This window comes from Ambystoma mexicanum, chromosome 2p (assembly GCF_040938575.1).
Source record: "Ambystoma mexicanum isolate Mex_15411 chromosome 2p, UKY_AmexF1_1, whole genome shotgun sequence".
NCBI classification, from domain to species: domain Eukaryota; kingdom Metazoa; phylum Chordata; class Amphibia; order Caudata; family Ambystomatidae; genus Ambystoma; species Ambystoma mexicanum.
Window position 1 is genome coordinate 547,186,924 of NC_090923.1, and position 15,510 is coordinate 547,202,433.

At 43.1% G+C, this 15,510-nt stretch overlaps 1 protein-coding gene across 1 annotated transcript in view; it reads left to right on the forward strand.

Moving 5' to 3' along the window:
* Positions 1–15,510, forward strand: part of DNAH1 (dynein axonemal heavy chain 1) — a 3,604,831-nt gene that overhangs the window by 309,090 nt on the left and 3,280,231 nt on the right. The gene's annotated exons all lie outside the window — the stretch shown is intronic.

Genomic DNA, 15,510 nt, shown 5'->3' on the forward strand with positions numbered 1-15,510 from the left:
TATATTTTTTTTATTATTGCCCATCTTTTTGGCCAATAACATTTTTCCGGCGAACCATTCCTTTAATGTTTCTTTCAGGAAGCGTTTGTTTCCCCAAGGCAAGATGGAGGCTCTGTTCAGCAGCATTGATCGGTTAAGGCTGAAGTGAGGTAGTTTGGAATCCTTTTCATAATTCTAAACTGCTTTTCATTCTAGTAACCAACAGAGCAGGTCACAGTTTTTTAAGTACCAGCACACCAAGGTATACAACCCTCCACAGTATAAATAGAAACACTTTGAAGAAGTAACCAGAGAATAAATATCATTGTGAGAATATAATTAAGAAGCAAGTTCCATGAATCTTCTGAAGCATCGCCTAGTAAGAAAGAGATTCTAGTCTGCAGAAACAGAAGAAGAAAGCTAAGTGCACTTCAACTTTAAAATGTTAAACGTTTGTTTTCTGAAGAAAATTAATCTATTTCAAGGATTGAACATTTTAAACGCTTTCATTTGAAGAGAAAGAAGTTCAATGCGTGTTCGAAGTAAACTAGCGTAGCGCGCACTGAGCTTGAACTTCTAGTTACCGTTATTTTGATACGTGTTTAAATAGTACTAATTGAGGTGAGCGGTTGAGTGTCGCTGAGTTATTTACTAACACTTTTATTTGTTGATGTAATAGATTAACAATTAAAACATTCTAAAGTTTTCCTTTTCGTTTCGGTAAACACGACGACCGGTTCATCGGGCGTTCGAGGAAAGGACCTAAAGGCGTTGGCGTACCTGCTGCGTATTTCGTTGCGTGAGGAGTTTTGAATGGAAAAGCCAGTTGAACTTCACAGCTGATTGCTCGCATTTGCCGCCGGCTTTATTTATAACTCGATACAGACTTTGAAGCAGAGAAAGGATTTCAAGATTCAATATTTAGTAAGCAAACATATGTTTATGACAGTGTGGACTCGCGCAATGTTAGAAAATCCAAGGCAATGAAAACATAGTTCTTAACAGCGCGGACTCGCGCAACGTATGAAGGTAAAGAAAATAAACCTTTGTTCAAGGCAGCGCGGACACGCGCATCTGCTGGAAATAATTAGAAAAGCTGTAGGATATAATTTTAGAAGAGCTGAGGCAAGAGACAGAATACTCGAACTGAAAAGTCTATGTATATAAGAGTTACAAGTTTGGATTCAGACAAGTAGCAGAAGCAGTTACCAAGCAGTATTCTCAAAAAAGACATTATTTAAAGAGTTTAAGGACTATAGCAGCATTCATTCTTACAAGAGCCTATCAGCAAAGAAAGGCTAGGCAGCAGGTATTGAAGGGAAGTGGGGTTGGAATAGTAAACCTGAAGTACAGTTGAGATTCAGAAGGTTATTGCAGCGAGTAACATGTTAGTGATTAATTTCTAGGTCTTCTACTGAACAGCCCTTTCCAAGGAGAGAGCAGGAGACAAGGGCACTAGAAGAAATCTGCATTTGTTATTTTATCCACTTCCCCTTTTCCCCTTGGGTTTGACAGCTTGATAGTTGTACCTAAAGATTGTTAGGCCGGCAGGCTTAGGGGTAGTCTTGTGGGCTATCATCACTCCTGCAGGAATTTTCGAGCTAGAGCTGACACTTGCCACCTTGGCCCAGCCAGCACTTCCCACCCCCCTTCCCTGGGGGCACCCGACTCCTGAACTTCTCTCTCTAACCCTCCCCCCCTTGCACTTATCACCTCTTCAAGCACTTGCACGGTCGGATTGTTAAAAGAACGATATAACTGTGTTTTGTTTTTCTGCTTTAATGATTCACATATACCCCCACCTTCCCATCTTGTCTTGTGGTGCCTGGAAACACTTGTGTATAGGTGCCACCATACAAATGTCCAATAAATAAATAAAATACCTCACCTTCTCCAGATATCACCTGCACACTTCAGGGCCATTTCCTCCCTCCAGCTGGTCTCTTGGTCATTCTCCACCTCTGACCGCACCCGAATAGTCCATACTTCATGCTTCCTGTGTTGTCTTTTATCCCCCTCCTCCAGCCTGGATTGGACCTCTGTCCCTTTCTAATCAGGCCCTATCTTCCCCACCCAGGGCGTGGCGGGGTGGGGGGGGGGGGATATTTAAAAGAAACTAAGACAAAGGTAGTAGGTTAAGCCCCACATACTTTTTCTGCCTAGGTCTGCCGCGGGGCAGCCATGATGGTCTATGTAAGCTAGTGTATGTGTTCATGTGTGCCTGGTTACTGTTCCGGGTGCCGCCTAAGGCAAGTTCTATGGGTGGGGGCTCTCCATCCCTCAGCCCCTTTACCCCTTGTGTTCTAAGTGGTTTGCAAGTCCTCGCATGTGCTTACTGGTTCTCCCCAGCAACACTGCGCAGTTCCTCTGCCTGCCACTTATGGATGCAGCTTCTTTGTTGCTCACTCTCGCCCCACAGCATCTTGTGTCGTCACAGGTGTGGGTACCACAGCTTCCTTTTCTCTTCTGTCTGCTTTCTCCCTGTACTTCAAAAACAAAAGGGGTGCCTGGTTTTTAATCCCTGATCCTCCAGACTTGATATATTAACGTTACACAAAAATGGACCACTGGGATAGGAAATGGCCAAATCCACACATTTATCTTTTTACATATAACAATAAATGCCGAATATTGAATTCAAATTCTTTTATTCTCATATCAAAACATAAAATATCTTTTTTTTTTTAAAACTTTTAAACAACAAAATACTTTTTATATTCAACTCATACTGTTTCACTCCTACCATTCATTCACTATGAATTTCTAAAACAAAGAAATAACATATATTTTTCTGACACCCTAATCAGCAACAAGTTCCTTCTTGCACTGTAAAAAGTCCTCCACCAAGTGATCTGATGGTTCTATCCGTGTGCCGCTTGTCACTCCGATCTAGCTGTCTACACCTGGTTCGGTTGTCTATTTAGGACGTCCAAATTCTTTGCCCACTTATTAATGCACCCTTCGTCAGGACCAATATGGGTTGTTGCCCCGTCCCCATTAACACCAAGTAGGATGAGTTACACCACCTAAAAAGTAATACCCACCAGGATGCAAACAAACACAAAATCCACATCTGTGTTTTCCTTATTGGTATTCCACAATTGCCACTATACTTACTCAAAATCATCACATCAGAGCGTTCTCTGATGGAAATGCTTAAGGCTTATCTTTTCTTCTTCAAGGGAAGTTCTTCAATCTCCGAAAGAGGTCAATTCGTACCGAACTCCACGGTACGATAATGTTGGAATATTTGCGTAATGGTGTTCTACCGCAGGGTTTAGTAGTTTGGAATTGAACCTAGACTATTCCTTGATAATAAAGATTTCATCATAAGGTGGAGCTACATTGCTGATAAATGTGGACGGGACTGGCTTATCCTTATTGACACTGTGAAAGAAATGTCAGTTAAACAACTGGAGGAACTAAAATTGGAAGAGGCCATTAAAAAATTGGTCCCCCTGGAAGTATACACCAAAAGATTGGATGAAATCATAAAAGAGATGAATGATTTCAAGGAATCTACTGTACGCGACCGTATCAGGTGTTTAAAGACGGACATCACGGATTTCTCCCATGAAAAAGCTTTTCGTTATACCCAGGAAGGGTATGTGCCTGATCAACATTACGATGGGGCACAGAAACAACAGCAACAAAAAAAGAATGTGAGATTTACAAATACATCGTATAGTTCACACAGTTCGGATGACGACACTCAGAGTAACCAACTTAGTGGAAGATACCGGAGACGGGGCAGTGGCCGCGGCAATTCCAATAAAAGTAGGCCACAGAATTCCCGCCCCTTCCAGAGAGGGAGAGGACCGGCAGCTGTTTTTTTAGACCAGGACCTACAGAATTGGGACTACGAACCCCCAGTGACCAGGAGCAGCAGAGCTTACTGATCAACCTGTCGAGTTTTACACCTTCAGAAGTTGAGATGACGGTCCTAGAAAACGGGTTCGGATTTGTCCCTACAGTCTTATGATCGGTTTGACTCAAGAGTGGAGATCGAAGGTTTGTTTAGGAAAATACACCTGATAGTTTTTTCACGAGAATCCGTTTGAGGTAGAAGAAACTAACAGCGGTCTACATAACCCTTTGTCTTTTTCTCCTCCCATTACTAGCCACAGCCCAGAATCTGTGGTGTTTGAAAGAAGGGTGTTGGCTGACTTGGCAGAACTAGAAAGGATCCATTCTCCCCATGCATTTCAAAATTGTTCTGGAGCACAGAGGAGAGCCTTCGAATCACTTAAAAATAACAAATCCATAGTTATTCGAAGAGCTGACAAAGGCGGCGCCATTGTTCTCCTAAACCGTACGTATTATGTGAATGAATGTCTACGACAACTGTCAGACACTACATTCTATACACCTATTGCACTGGACCCCACCGCCCGGTTGAAGAGTCTAATATCCCTTAAAGTTGAGAAAGCTTGAGACCGAAGGTGGATCGCACGTAAAGAAGCAGAGTTTCTTGTTAAGCGTGATCCGAGTGTTCCCCTGTTTTACATCCTTCTGAAAGTCCATAAAACACTGACGAATCCCCCGGGGAGACCGATTGTCGCTGGAACCAACTCTATTTTAGAACCCTTGGCTAAATTCGCAGATTCTTTCCTTAAAGGACTTGTTAGGGATATGCCAAGACTCGATGTCAGTAATCAATTTAATCGAGAATTTTCCTTTCAACCCAAGTGAAGATAACTTGGTGACCTTGGATTTCGTTTCACTGTACACGATGATTCCCCAAACTGCAACGTTTGATGTAATAGAGGAATTGCTTTGCACCAAGCGTGTTGCGGGTATGTTTCTAAACTCGTTTATTTTGTGGTGCACTATGCTCTCACTGACTATTATTTCAGTTCAATTGACTTTTTTCCATGGGACCGCTATGGGGTCGGCTGTGGCGCCTTCCTTGGCCAACTTATATGTAGATTTTGTTGAACAAATGAGTATCTACAATGACAATAACATCTATAAACAACATATCACAGTATGGAGGAGATACATCGATGATGTGCTATTAATGTGCCACGGAGATGAAGTGACTTTATTGGCCTTTTTTCAGTGGTTAAACAGAGTTAATCCTTTTCTTAAATTTACGATCAATTATCAAAGGAATTCGATAGACTTTTTGGACTTGACAATCATCTCTAATCAGTCTAGTCGACGATTAACGCTTAAACCGTTCCACAAGGCCACTGACCGTAACTCATTATTGAGGTACGACAGCTTTCACCCTAAAGCATTGAGAGACAACTTACCATTTGGCCAATTTCTTAGGCTCACACGGAATAGTAGTAGTAAGGATGTATTCATGTCCGAAGCTCTCAGTCTGAGCCAGAACCTGATTCATCGAGGCTATCCGGCCAAAATTGTGAAGAGGTCTTTAAAAAGGGCATCTAATAACCATCGTGAAGCCCTTTTAGAACATTGGTCCAAAGCCGTCTCCAACAAGACTGACCCACTAGTTTTTGTCAGCACTTTCAATCATCTATCTAACCATGTGGTTAAGATAGTGAAGAAACATTGGCATTTATTAGCACAAGCTAAGATACCTATCCCAGTCCCCCGATGTGCTTTTAAATAGGGGCGTAATATCAAGGAACTGGTTAGCAGGAACGATATTAGCAACAGAGACAATGCCCAAATTACCATCACTCAACAGTGGGGTATGTCCAAACACAGAGGGCATGCACCCTGTGGTGCCTGTGTGTGTTGCAGGTTTACAAACAGGACCGCAGAAGTTGATATTGGGTTACTTAGACCATGGGAACAAAAGACGTTTTCCAATTGCAACTCCTATAATGTAATATACGCGATATGGTGCCAGTGTTCGAAACTATATATTGGTAAAACCGAACGGAAAATTAAGATTCGTATTAACGAGCACAGGAGTTGCATTAGGACCAAGAACCTCATGGCGCCCATGGTTGGCAATTTTATCATGCGTGACCATGGCTGTAATGACTTAAAGTGGACTGTGCTAAAGAAAATTCCTGTTACCAACAACAGTTCTGCTGATAAACAGACTCTGTCTAGGGAGGAATTGAAACTCATTTATATGAATAATAGTCATGTGGTTGCTCTTAATGAATTAATCAATTGGAACATTTAATGCACACAATTTGAGTGTACCTATTGATTTCCATTTTGGACATGTATTGATGAGATCGATGATTCCCCTCACGAGTGTTGGTCTGGTGTACACTTGGTTAAAATGTGAATGATTCCAGGTGCCGCGTGTTTGTTAAACGTCGCTGTCCTGTAGTCTTATCCGTCCGTGCTCTTGTTACACCTGACATCGATTTTATGATGACCCATGCCGTTGTAATATGCCATTATAAAGGGTTCATCTACATGTTGTCAATAGTGTTAAATAATGAATTTGGACGCCCATTGATGCCGAATACGCACAGGTGGCCGGGAATTTGTTGCCGGCCCCTTAGTGTAGAGCGGGCCGAGACGTGGTTGTCACGTGATTATACGTGAGACCGCATACCGTATTTATATTCGTAGCACTGACGTGCTTACAGTGCCCGCTACCTACAGAGCCACCGACGAGGTACACTGAGGATGTAAGCCACCGGTAAGTCTATATGCCTATTGCGGTTTTCGAAGTACTCGGGGTTCGATACTGTTTGTTTACTTAGACTGGCCTACAAGAGATAACTAGGGCGATAGCGCTGCCTGATACGGAGTGCGGACCAGATTGGAATGGAAATGCGAAAGGGTTGGAGGTGGAAGTTTCTGACTCAAGACTTTGTTCCCACTTTGCCTCATGTTGTTTACACAGATCGGGTGCATCACGTTGAATATTGCCTGATGAGAACGCGTCCTATTTTCTCCTGTTCACGACTTAGAATCAATTTGATCGACGTCCTACACGATGATCACCATCGGCGTGGAGTGTTATCCGTGACTAGGTGGGTATGTTCATGGCCACCATTCACGGTTTACATTGCCAGTGTATCAGAAACACACGAATGTCGTATACCTATAGAATATATAACTTGGCACTGTTTAAGAGTCTCTGTGTGTTTCATGTTACTTTTCCTTGTATTGTTGTTTAGCATGTCCACGGTAACTGGACACCTGGGACCTTCCACTACGACGGGCTTGACAGCAGCTATATTTATTAGAAATACAGTAGACCGTGAGTTACCGGTCCTTGGAGATAAATGACGTGCCTTAGAGAATTGGAACTGCTGTTGAGCCGTGAGTCTTTCTTTGATTCGTGACACAACTTCTTTAGATTCGTGACACACCTTTTGGGCTTACTTTAATTGGGAAAGTGTACACACCCACGGGTTTAGTTATTAAGTCCCTGGTGATTGTAGGTATCATTTAGTCCCACTTCTATAAATCCGGTGAATATTGGTGCATTTTTGCTACTATATGGCCACACTCGGGTGATTGGACTCTCAAGTGGACGTTTCTCTTCTCTTTTCTTTTTTCTTTTCACAACAGTATAAATTATGAAACTGTTGTACGATGACGTGTTTACAATTGAACCTTCATGGTCATGGTGGAGCGGTCAAGTCATGCGGTGATCACAGGTGTGGTGTTATGTTAGGATTGGACCAATTGAGCTGGTCTCCTGGTCACTATACAGGTGTGGTAATAGTGACCCCTTCTGTCCAGAAGGCGATACTGGGGGTTTGATCACCTCTATAGTTGTGCACTCCGCCCATAATAGTGCAGTGGTAGCATGTATCAATCCGTATACTTTTGCATTCAGCCTGATTGAGTGTGTTTTTGTGTTTTTATCTACAGGCGAGCTCGAGTTGTTGTCCACTGGTTTACATTGATAAATATCTTTTTGAATACACCGGAAATACTTAACCCCTGATGAATTTCTGCACAGTGATTGGAGTATAGAAAGAAACATGTTGGGTTGGGGAATACAATACTGTTTTCTACGTCATTGTTAATCAGATCACATCACAACAGCAGCATTGATTTATACATCTGGTGGTTGTTGATATGCTAAAATTTTGCTATTCTGAATGATAATGAATTGTGATTATATTTTAGACACTTGTTTTATATTACTGATATAACTGTTTAAACTTGAATGTATTAAAGTTGAGATGTCAGAATGTTTGAGTGTGTATGAAGGAAGTATGTCTAAAGTATTCTGGTTTGGGATATGTTAATCATGTTGTGCCTAACCAGAGAGGTTATTTATTCACCAATTGACTCTGGATGTATATTTTGTGGTACTTCTGATGAATTTTAGAACCAAATAAATGATTTTTATATTTTGTTTATAAATTAATAAAAATGCTAATTATTGTATTGTGTCCTGTGAGTTGAATTGAATCCTTTCTCCTCACACACCTGTGAAAAGTGGACACTTGGTCCTTTATGAGGCACGGGTATCAAATTAATTTTTGATAACCAGTTGCACACTTGAGCTCTCCAACACAGATTCACGAGTCCTATGGACTTTGATGTGTAAGTTATTATAGGTTGTGTACAGGCCAGACCATTGCATTGAGATACGCCTGTTATCCCTTGTTACTCCTGTTAGTTGTTGTCTTCAATCTCCGTAATACATGTTAAGAGGATTGATCATCCAATGGTTCAGATTACTTCCTAAAATATAGGGAAGCTCCAATGAGGCCTAATCAAATGTTGCAAGAATCTTATTATACTTAATGTACATACATACTTACATCTGCATGTATTAATGTCAATTGCAAAATTAGACTTCTAATGATTATTCTCAAAAGTGTCTTCTGAATCAGTAAGGCTCTGCAATAGTTTAGAAATCATTAAAGTCTAGATAAATGATCTCATATTCTAGTCTGATCACCTTATTAAGCATCACTAAGCACCTACAGTCATCATCATTACGTGAACACAAACACTTTCTAGTATTCCCTGTTCGTTTGGCATCATAGAGCCCCTCTTCTATATCAGTATAGTTCAAAATCCTTTTCCACTGAAAAAACAACATTCATATGCACTATTCTTGCACCCCAGTATGCTATACTAGTGCAGAGGGGACCAGTCCCCCTGAAAGCCTCTTAGTATCATGCCCCCAGTCATTGTCTGCACTAGCATGGATATGTTGTAAGCCTACCGCTATGTAAAATTCTATTAACAGCCCCGTCACACCCTAGAGCATCGCTTCAACTCACGCGGTATTATACACTAATATGGGCCGCTTCTGTGTTGCCCGTGGACACATAGCAGGCTTCTCCATACTGCTTCCTAACAAGCCGTCCGTACGGCGCATTACTAATAATTGCTCAAATCACATACTTTTCGGCACATTTGCAAATCACTGCCGACACAAGATTACTAATGACTTTTATCCATATCATGGGAGGACTACCTCTCTACAAATTACACATAAAACGGCTGCTTTTGCAACAGCCCAAAGGCGCTTACCTTTACAACTATTTCAGAATTCGCCTCAAGTTCTTCGCGTAACATGTTTCCAGCGCATTTCAGGATAGCTGCCGTCGCAGCATGCCCAGCCCCTTTATCAGCCCCAAATCATGGGGATAGACAGAGGACTGGCCTGACGACTTCCACAGCCCAGGATCATGAGCATAGAGAGAGCACTACCTCTCTCTGGTCACTGAAGCTAAAGAACAGAATAATTCTGTCCCACGTCTGCCTTCAAATGCAAATTGACCCGAAGGCAAACTGAAGCTAGAAAATATATAATGATCATAGTAATCTATAAATCAAGAAATTTGCTAAGAGAAATTTAAATGCACTATTTAGTAAATGCAATATTATGATCTCATATACCTGAACAGTGTACTAACCATAAGCCCTCTATGTTCATGTTTTAATTTTTGTTGAATGCCCAAAAGGCAACAATTCAAAATTCAAGAGCACCTCCACTTAGGACCATTAGTTCATAAATGTGTCTGAAAAAACATCTATGCTAGTTCAGCCTCCTAGTCTTATTTAGTTAATGGCAGGAACTTACCCAAGTCTACAGCATATCTACATTGGGACCCTGTTGTAAAAAGCCACACCTCAGTGAGTGATCAGGGCATTCCACTCAACCGAAATGTCGAGTCCATTTTTTACCGGATCCAACCGGTATATCCAACGCTGTTCAATTTTATGTAGCACTGTCGCTATATCTCTGCCTCTTTTCTGAGGTTTTACACTTTGTAAGACAAACCATTTTAACTCTGTGTCCTTGTGATGCTTCTGAGTGAAATGATCGACTAGAGGCTTGTCCGCTACCTTATTACGGATGTAGCTGCAATGTTCCCCTATGCGCTGTCTGATCTCCCTTGTTGTTTTGCCCACATATAATAGATTGCAGGGGCATCTGATAATATAGATAACATTTTTTGTTTGACAATTCGTATGCAAGTTCAATTTCCATTTTATATCACCATGATTGAACTCATATTGTGTTTCCGTCAATGGACAAGACACACAATTCCCACATTTGTGGTGTCCAATTATGCGTGATAAACCCCACTGATTAAGTACCGTTTGTTCTTGATTCACTTCTGTATACATGTGTACCAATCGTTGCTTTAGATTTGGATTTTTCTTAAAGGCAAAAATGTTTTTTTTTAGACAAGCTTCCTGGCTGTGTTATTAAATCCCAATTCCTGTTAACAATCTTTTTAATTTCATTGCTCACGGGATTAAATGCGGTCACATACTAGGCTTTCCTGTTTCTGTTTCTCTCTTGGTTCCAGGCACTGTTCTACTATTTGTATTTGATGTCCTCTTTAGGTTGTCCTTAACTAGTTTCCTAGGATACCCTCTGTCAAGAAGTCTTTCTTTCAATTCTAATGCATGTCTACTAAACTCTTCCCTCGCGGTACAATTTCTACGTGTACGTAGAAATTGACCGTAGGGTAATTTCTGGCGCAAACCTGCCAGGTGAAAGCTTGAGAAATGTAATAACGTGTTCTTGTCTGTCGGTTTACGGAAAAGGGTAGTAACTAAATGACCACCCGTATTATTTTTTAGGTGGTGTAACTCACCCTACTTGGTGTTAATGGGGACGAGGCAACTCCCCATATTGGTCCTGATGAAGGTTGCGTTAATAATTGGGTGAAGAATTTGGACGTCCTAAATAGAGAACCGAAACACGTGTAGACAGATCGGTGTGACTAGCAGCATACTGATAGAACCATCAGATCACTTGGTGGAGGACTTTTTACAGTGCAAGAAGGAGCTTGTTGCTGATTATTAGGGTGTCAGAAAAATATGTTATTTCTTTGTTTTAGAAATTATTAGTGAATGAAAGGTAGGAGTGAAACAGTAGGAGTTGAATATAAAAAGTATTTATTGTTTTAAAGTTTTTTAAAAATAAAAAAAGATATTTTATGTTTTGATATGAGAATAAAATAATTTTAATTCAATATTCGGCATTTTTTGTTATATGTAAAAAGATAAATGTGTGGATTTGGCTATTTCCTATCCCAGTGGTCAATTTTTGTGATTTCTCCCTGTGGCTGTTGGATGGTCTGGGTTTATGTTTCTCTAGTTTCAGCTTTTCAGAGCAATGGATCAGGGGATTCACCCTCAGATGCTGTTGTTTGGTTGCTTGTTCAGATAATGTTTCTCTTAAAGGAAAAGGGAAAAACTGACAAGCATCTTGTAATGGAGGAATGGCTCGAGGGACAGATGGTCTGCATAGAAACATTCTGGCACGGGGGAAGGGTAGTAATTGGGATCATCACAACTACCACCTCAGTAGTAGGACTGGATATCTCCCTGATAGGCCTCCAACCAGGGGCTGAGAGGGGTTTCCATCCCCTCCTGGCAATGCCAGGTTACTGGTGAAGGCAAGCGTCCCCAACCAGCGCAATCCTCCCCGCAATGAGAGACAATGAAGGACTCTCCCAGGATGGGAATAAGGCCAAGACAAAGTGCGGGTGAGCGTAAATGGGAGTTTATCAATCAGAATAGGGCATGCAAAGAACTCTGCAAACTCCGAGAGCGCTCTGTCTGACAATAGCAAAGACAGGCGTATATATTTACAAAAAACGTCATCAAAACCTACACACTATAGGGGGCACAAGTTCAATGGGATTGGGTGGCGACGACTAGCTATAGGTGCTGCTGCGATGTGGTTGGCCTTGGCTGGAGGACGTCACTGGTCAGCCTCGTGGGTTGGGCTGGGCCTGGCAGGTCTGCTGGGTTCATCCGGACGGTGTTGTTGTGCCATTGTGGCCAGTGTCAGAGATGAATGTCTTTTCCTGACTTATTTGCCCTAGGCCATGAACACCGCAGTCATTCAGTTATTGCAATATTATCTTTTTTAGTCAATCTTTCAATAGGTTATTCTACAGGTTAATGCAACACAGGAGGAATGCACCTTGAGAGGGGTTTGACGGTGATTCGTCAGTACATGGTTACCAGTGTCCGGTTGACCGGGTACCATAGGTCGTGGGGCTAGGTCTCAGGGCATGGGACAGGCGGTACATGTCTTTTTGTCTTGTTAGAAGTCGTTATGAATGTGCTGCTGGATGTTGCCATAGTATTGGGAGTCCTAATGTTACAGGGGCCATAAACCTAAGGTTATCCGGTGGGTTGTGGGGTTTAAGAGAGGGCGCCGTTGGATTTGTGTATTCAGGCGGAGGTTTACTACTGGGCTGTAAATACTGCAGGTGGCGGGCCGTGGCCTTGGGTGCTGCAGAGGGGATTACAAATCTTTGAAGCGGCTCCAGCCTAGTTGGGGGAGGTGGAGCAGCGCGGCGCGGGCCTCTGCTCTTTCGTCTGGCAGGCCCCACTGGGAGGGAGGGGGAATGGCCTTGCATATACTCACAAAGGCATCTTCCTCGTGTGCTGCCGATTTGAGGTGAAAGCATCATAAACATTCAAATAACACACAATACTAATTGAGTCATTTCAAAGCTCACATCTTAACATTGCTAATTCCTCTTGAATATAGCCAGTTCGAGCACATTACTTGTACACTATGTTTTAACAACTACAACATTGTGTTATATGCATATACATTTGCAGTAAGTGAGGTAGTAGTGAGGTTGGTGGAGCACATAGGAAATGACTTGCCACCGTACATGACAGTAGTGGGACATAAGGGGCTTGGACTTGTACACATGGAGGGTGCATTCTCGCGTGTCCTTCTCATGAGCCCTCAGTATGGTTGCATTTGTCTTTCCTTGCACTCTAGCAGCATTAGTGCGGTTAAGGCGTGGGACCGTGGGGTGTAAGCTTTTCAATGATGCCCATAACAAATAGCCCCCCGGGATGCTTTTATTATTTACACGCAACTGCAGTGGTGGGGGTGCTTCACTGCTTATGCCATGTGAACATGTATTCTGCCATATCTGTACGTTTTACAAATTTTCTAATGAAAAAGGGGTCTGTGGAGAAAATGCGCGTATTGCAAGTAGTTTTGGCATTAGTATTTGGGAACGTTTGCTTCTGTCCGAGGGCCATTTTACAGATCTCTTTTTCACCCAGGCTTCGCTGGCCGGGTCAAGCTGGGAGCAGTGATACACTGCGGAAGGTGAGATGTTACAGTGTTGGTATCTTACACTAGCTCATGTCCGTCTTGTTCGTGGGAACGGGCTCACAGCGGATCTGCCAGGGAGCTGCGGCCACAGGGATAATTGAAACTCTCCAGAGGTGGGGGCCGTGCTACAGTGTGCAGAGCTCACACCATCTTTATTAGACAAAATGGTTTCTGAGGCCTAGCTAAATTCAATATGTTTGGGCAATGTCTTCAGCAGGTGAGCCATCCACCACCTGGGCCCTGGTGGTAAGGAGGGGACGCCCGATGAGCCATAGCCCTCACCTGGGGAGGGGATCTAGGCAAGGGGGGTCTTTTGGACCAATCCTCCCCTACATTTCCCCCCTTTCGTTACTTAAGTAACAAATTCTTTAAACCTTCCAATCTCCTGCACTCCTCTTCGTCAATTATTGCTTCATACCATGCAGGTGTGCCTTTTATGGGCATCCACGCTCTGCACACCCCCCTTAAGCTCTGACCTCTCCTAGCATACTCATCTGGGGTACAGGTCAGGTATATACATCCGCTCTCTCCTTCCAAGTCTACCCATACCTCCTCGTACCATTCTAGTATATGAGGCTCTCTAATGGTGGTGTGCCACAAGTTGTCTACTATATCCTTGTTGTGATACCTAGGCACTAGCTGATATCTTGGTGTGTCATCTGTTCCTGTTTGTACCTGCACTTCCTGCATAGTTTGTATTGTACTACGGGTGGTGCCCATTGTCCCCATCATCATTGCACCATTCGGTACTGCGTTAGCACAACATCGAAGACCCACCTGGCACAGGCAAAAAATAAAGAGGAGGAACACCACAGCCGGCATCAAAAATTTCACAGTTATTCCCAGCCATGACGGAACCCAGGAGAAGATATTGTCGAACCACGTGCTTTCTTCTGCTCCACCTTCCATTTTCATTCTTACTCCTAGGTTGTGTACTGCTTCGATCACATGGGAGAGGGAGCCGTTGTCTGCGTCTTCAGAAGGTATGAAAGTGCAGCAGGCACTTCCGATTTTTCGGCAAACACCTCCATCCATCGCTGTCAACAGGTCCAAGACATACCTGTTTTGCATGGTCATCAGCCGTAATGCTCTTAGTTCCACTTTTATTACGTTGAACCCTTCTTCAGTGTCATTTGCCAGTTGGATCAGCTCCCAGCGTGTTATCTGGAGCCATTTTGCGTTTGCTCTTGCCTGGATACTTGGGATCAGTGAGGCAAAGAATGTTTCTGCCGAACTGTCAAGGCGAGTTCCGTTCCACACAGAAGCAGCACGAACTCCTACCTCCCCTTGGCGGTCTTGGCGCCTGGATTAGGCAAACGCAGGTCACCGCGACCCCCACGGGGAAAGAGGGTTGGGGTCCTTGGATTGGATGGGTAGAGGGTTATTAGGTACACCGGGTTGAGGTTTAGGGAGCGGTTATGGATAGGCAGGGGATTTCTAGGAAAAGCATGCTCCTTTGCTCTGTCCTCGGCTAGCTGTTACATAGGCGAGGTATTGCAGCCTTCACGGCTTCTTCCACATCACATGCATACCCTCATACATGCGTTACCCTTTCTGAGACCAAAACATGCATTCAACATTCATGCATGCGTTACCCACTTGGTGTTGCAGCCCCACACTCTGTTATAATCAGCACAGAGGTGGAATTCGAGTTGCAGGTTAGAAACAATAACACAACAGGTAATAGTCAGTGTCTCCAGTTGTTCATGAAAATAAAACTAAACACTGAATTGAGCACTCCTGCGCGTGCACAACAAGACCGACTGTTTTCATGCATAGACAAAATAACTTATTGGCACTTAGCTCTGGCTTCGCCAAGCGTCCTGCTCCCTTGTGGGTTGGACAGATTCTGTAGACTGCTAGGGCTGAGGCGTAGGCTGCTAGGGCTGAGGCGTTTCCGTTCCTGACACACATAAAAAGGAAACTGTTAGCGCGTGCCCCCCAGAAGTGTGTAGATCCTGTCTCCCAATCAGCCCAAACAATGCCCGCAACTGGCGAGCATAACGTAGCATGCAGTTAGGAGTTAGTATGGTGAAGCGTTCCGCTATTCA